We start from the raw sequence: 5,820 nt of genomic DNA on the forward strand, positions 1-5,820 counted from the left end.
CTGAGGTGGCTTTAGCTTCTTAGTGCTGTGCTTTAACCTGCTGTGTCACCAGAGGGTTAAAGATTTCAGGGAGGACCTGAAATATTCTTTTTTTAAAGATCTATTTTATTTATTTAGAACTGGGGTAGAAGCCAGAGATGTGGGGAATGAGAGGATCCACCAGAGACAGAGTGGGGGAGCAGAACAGGCAGATCCACTAAATACACTGCTGAGGGGGACAGTGGGTGAGACAGGAGAATTCTGCTCTGCCATGTGGGTCAGCTCCCTGGCCCGGGATCGAACTCGTGCTGCAGTGGCCTTGTATAGCTTCATATTGCTGCCCATTACTTTATGAGGGAGACCTACAACCGGTATCTTGACTTGAGACTTTTAGGCCCCAAAACTGTGAGAAGGTAGATTTTTCTCTTGTTTCAGCCACCCAATTTCCCAACTGTAGTCATTTGTTAAGGCCGCACTATGTAACACAGTGAGATACAACTATCTTTCTTGAATAGCTATACTGATCACATGGAATGGTCATCAACTACCAGGCATTTGTATAATAACACCCAGGAAACTCTCACCCCCATACACACTCACACACACACACTGGCATGTGTACACACTGTTTTAATGGCTTCAGATCTATTAAATTCTAACATGAGTATATTTTGCAACAACTTTTTTTGATCCTGTAACAGAACAGGGTCTTGCAATGTAACCACATCCTCTCCCTCAGCTGCTTCTCCCTTCCTGCCAGTTAGCAACACTCACAGAGATGCTTTAAGAGTGAGCACAGGACAAGGGGTCAAGTGGATTATCTCCCTCGAAACTGGCCTGCCCCTGGAATTCCTTCTGAGAAGAGCTGGTTAACAAGCTAGTCATCCATCCACTCTTCCAAAAAGGGAGCCTCCTTCAAGCAGCCCACACGCACACTTTCTTCAGAGGCATCGTTAGCAGGATTGGCCCTTTAATGGCTCATTTCTACACACTGACAGACGCCCAGCATCAAGCCAGCACAACCTGAGCAGCCCATTCACCCACAGTGCCTGACCTTGGCGCCCCAGCAGCATTTTGTTTGGTTGGGGATTGTAGCCCCCCACTTCTCTGGTCAGACCTGGGTTTGGGCAATGGCATTGCACAGACACACTTATGCAGTAACCAAGACAGTTTAAAATAACATCAAAGAAAACCAGGTCAGGTCATTTTATTTTGGGGGAGCCTCAGTTTGGGGGTTTTGTATATATTTTTATTTAGCTCAGTTTGGTTTAGATCATTGTTTCCATTGTAGAAGTATAGGATTGTCCCCTTGGGGCCTTGTTCCCATGGTGCGCCCACCACCAGTATACCACAGTCAGGACCCTAGGCCGCCTCCCTGCTTTGTTCTCATCCTTCCCCTCCCCCTCTGGTTGTCCCCATTCCACAATCAGGTTTTCAAAAGCTAATTACTTACTTTGGCTATATCTGCCCTTTGTCTTGTTTTTCTATATTCCACATTTAAGTGACATCATTCCATATTTATCTGTCTCCTTCTGGCTGATTTTACTTAGTATTATCCAGTCCAATTCCATCCATGTTGCTGCGAATGGCAAAGTTTACCTTTCTTTTTTAAAGATTTGTTTATTTATGCATAGAAGAGCTAGGGCATAGGCCACAGGTGCAGGGAGTGAGAGGATTCACCAGAGACAAAGTGGGGAGCAGAACAGGCAGAGCTACAGAAATACACTGCAGAGGGGAGCAGAGGGTGAGACAGGAGAGGTTGTGCCATGTGGGTCACCTCCCTGGCTGGGGATCGAACTGGTACTGCAGTGTCTGCAGATAGCTTCATAGTGCTTAGACTTAGCCCCTTGTGCCACCAGGAAGGCCCAGTTTATCATTTTGACAGCTGAGTAGTGTTCCATTGCACCACATCTTCATCATCCATTCATCTTTGGGGGGGTATTTAGGTTGTCACCACATCCTGGCTATTGTAACTGCTACAATAAGCATGGGAGTACATTTTTCCTTTCAAAGTCCCTTCAGTTTTGAGTGGGTATGACTAGGAACAGCAAAAGGTGAAAAGGCAGACAATCCACCCTTTCCTCATCTCCTACATCATGATAAAGAGAGGGCAGCAGCTGACAGGAACAGGCCAACTCTAGCCCAGCATCCAAGAGGACCTCAGTGAGTTGGGGAATATAAAGAAGACTTGAAACCATGGGTGTGGAGAGAAAGCCTGGGCCTGCACCTACTCAAAGATCCTTATCACCAACCAGAACAGCCCCTAAGACAACTGTGACAAGGCCCAGCAACATTAGTGAGTGGATACCAACCGCTGAAGTTAAACCTACTTTCAGCTTTTGCCTCCACCATATTTCCTCCTCTCCCTCCTCAGGAACTCTCCTCTGACCACTGCTACCTCCTCTCATTGAAGAGGAAGTATTATCATTTCTTTTGTGTTGTCATTGAGGCTACAAAAATGGTGAGGGAGAGAGTGACACCCACAGAGCCCTGCCAACTGGCATTCTTCCACCCTCAGAGTGACATTAATTTTATCGAGAGGTTCTCACTGAGGGAGGGACTAGCCAGGTGTCCTCACAGATTATAGGGCCAGGCCAGGTAAGGCAGTCCCCAAAGCCATCAGAGGGGCTCAAACCTGTATCCAAGCAGGCCTTCCTCACTACAGCTTTAGAAGGAGGCATGGGTGACAAAAGGCTCTCTGGCCACACCTTCTGCCCTTACTCTTCACAAGATTGTGAATATTCATGCCCTTTTCTGCTAGTGAAATTCAATCCACAGGCCTTCCCTCCATCAGCTTCTCAGTAAGGCCCTGTTTGACTTTGCTCCCTAAAATATCAACACCAGCTCCTGTTACCACATCTCTGATCCCTCATCTTGCATTGATTCCCCCCCCTTTAGTAATTCATCATTTTCTAAAATGCCATTTTATATACTTCTTCTGTTAAATGTCTCCCCAACAAAACATCTATTTTTAAAATATAATTGTATATAGTAAAAGCTCTAAGAGCGCAGGTCCTGCCTGCTTTTTTTTACTGTTATGACCAAGCACCTGGTACTGTAACAGGTACAGGTTTCATGGACTCCGCCCCTACTCCAGACACTGGAACTCCAAATCCCATCAGTACCAAGAAGAAGCACAACGGGATGTGAGGGCGGAGCTGAGCAGCAGGTGGGGATAAAACCGGTCATGTGGGCTCTGGGGGTCCTGGTGGTTCACAGCTGATCCTTTTGGCATTCAGTCGTTTTTTCAGCGTGCTGGTGGAGTCCAAGTCAGCAGAACTGGTAGGACATCCTAGTTAACCTGTGTTTCTCTCCCTCTTTCCCTGGTTATTCCTTTACCTTTCTCCTTATAAATAAATCCATTATTTAACCTTTTGAGTGTGTTCATAATACAATTGAATCGTAAGTGCATGGGTGAAGACCCACTGACAGGCAACCCAATTCACATTGGGGTGCCCTGTAACAGTACTAGCACCTGGTGGATACTCACCTGACAGATAAATGGGTGAATAAATGATGATTGAAGTCCAAGGTTGAATTTGGCTATACAAGCAGTTAGAAGGCAGAACCCCACGGAACTCAATCATCCGATACCCAGTCTTGCCCCAGCACCACGAGTCCTCCTTCCTTGGTAGAAGTGGAAAGACTCCTACCTCAGCAGGATGTGCTATGGGTGGCCAAACCAAATTAGGACCAAAGGGGAGCAGACTCGCGCATTTTCTTTGATAGGAGCTAGAAACACAAAGGCAAGTTGAAGGACCCATGAGAAAATAGGTAAATGACAGCTGATTCCAGGCTGTCAGAAGAAGAAAAACATAGGAGGATGATACAAAATGAAAATAGGAGCAGAGCTCCAGCTGGAGCCACCAACTCCTTCCCCAGGGCTTTCTTTGCCACAGATGGAGAAAAGAAAAATTCTCACAGCTTCCTGGGGAGTCAGGAACAGAGAAGGGATGACCAGAAAATAAGAGAGTGACCTTTTTAAAAAAAAAAAAAAAAAGATTTATCTATCTATCTATCTATCTATGCATTCAAGAACTAGGGTATAGGCCAGAAATGTGTGTGGGGTGAAAGCATTCACCAGAGACAGAGTGGGGAGCAGAAAAGGCAGATGTATTGAAGTACATGCTGAGGGGAGCAGCATGTGAGACAGGAGAGGTCTGCAGTGCCATATGGGTCAGCTCCCTGGAGGGGGATGGAACTCGCACTGCAGTGGCTGCGGCTAGGGCCCTCCCTGGGTGGAGCGACAGGTTATAAAGCACAGCAATATGAGAGTGACCTTTTTTAACAGCCTAAAGATTCTGAGGATCAGGGTGAGGGTAGGAGTTGTAACTGGGAAAAGGGTCCCTAAAGGGGTGGGGAGGGCTTCTCTTAAGAGTTGTTTAAAGGGGGGTGGAGGAGCCTCCTGAATAGAGGCTTGACACTGAAAACAAGCCAAGTGGAATATCAGAAGGAACTGAGCCCCTCTCTATAGAATAGCAACATGCACAGTCCGCAGGGCCAAGTCCCACCAGTGAAGGCGGTGAAGCTGGACTTCAGTGACAGCCATTCCCAGAATCTATGGAATCTCCCTTTTTCAAATAGCAGTGATGACAAGGAACAGCCAGCCCACAACAGCTGCCATTGGGGTACCAGCCCTGTGATGCACAGAGAAAGATAGAACCCAGTCAAAACATCACCGTGGGGAGGCACTGCTGTAGGTACCACTCGACTCCCTGAGGTTCAAAGCTCTAGCCTGGGGAAGATGATTTGTCAGAAAAACCACTCCATGGTAAATGATGGTCATGGGAGTACTGGACGACAGACAGGATGATGGCCTGGAGCTGAGAGACCCAGACTAAGTGGTGTACCAACCAGGGGCCAGCTTGCTGAAAACCTAGCAGCATTTGTTCCAGAAACCTGACAAGCTTTGCTGGAGAAGAACTCGTGAAGGGAGGTCTCAAGATACAGGCAAGGCTTTTATGGATAAAGGTTCTGGAGTAGTCCTGTGTGAACTGAGCAGAAGGGAGGCTGGATTGCCTGGCAGCATATGAAGCCATTTCAGTACCTCTCAGAATTTAGTTCTCTTGGCTAAGTAACTACTGATTTAAAGATCATCTATATTGATAATGACATAGTATCTGGGATTTGCCTTAAGTGTCCAGCAAACCCAAGAGCTGGGGTTATGGGCTAGAAGAGGAGGAAAATGTTTACAGTGTAAACTTCCTGTAAGAGAAGGATTGCCAGGGAATTTATTATACTGGTATATATTGCTACATATTATACCGGTATATATTATACTCTATATTTGTATACAATATACTGGCAAATATTATAATATTATATCAGTACCCTTTCCAGACCAACAGCAACATCTCCTGGAACTCTTAACAATTTGTTCTAATTCTCCATATTCTCAGGCTGGAGCAGGAGACCACAGATCCACTAAGCAGAAGACTCTGGAAATGGGACCCAATAATCTGTGTGGTAACAAGCTCTCTAGAGGACATTACCCCATGATTGTGAAGTTTGCACAAATTTAAGACCCATTGCATTATATACCACTTTCACTACTTTAGTGTATGTGCGAATCTTTCCGTAATAAAGGGCTTTAAAACCATCCCTATAGGCATTTGTTGTTATGGAGTTGTTTATTTCTTACATCACTGCTCTTCAATTGCTATTTAACTATTGTTTTGATCTTTTCCTGGAGCCAGAACAAAAAGCCAGGAAGCAGATGTGACTAGGACTCTCTCCCTCCACAGTGTGTAAACTTCCTGTAAGAGAAGCCCGCGGGCTTGCACACCACTCACACCTGAACTATCTGCAGGCTCCCCCCGGAGGTGCTGGCCGTTTTTTCAG

The sequence above is a fragment of the Condylura cristata genome, unplaced genomic scaffold (genome assembly GCF_000260355.1).
Source record: "Condylura cristata isolate star-nosed mole 26May11 unplaced genomic scaffold, ConCri1.0 scaffold00009, whole genome shotgun sequence".
In the NCBI taxonomy this organism is placed as follows: Eukaryota; Metazoa; Chordata; class Mammalia; order Eulipotyphla; family Talpidae; genus Condylura; species Condylura cristata.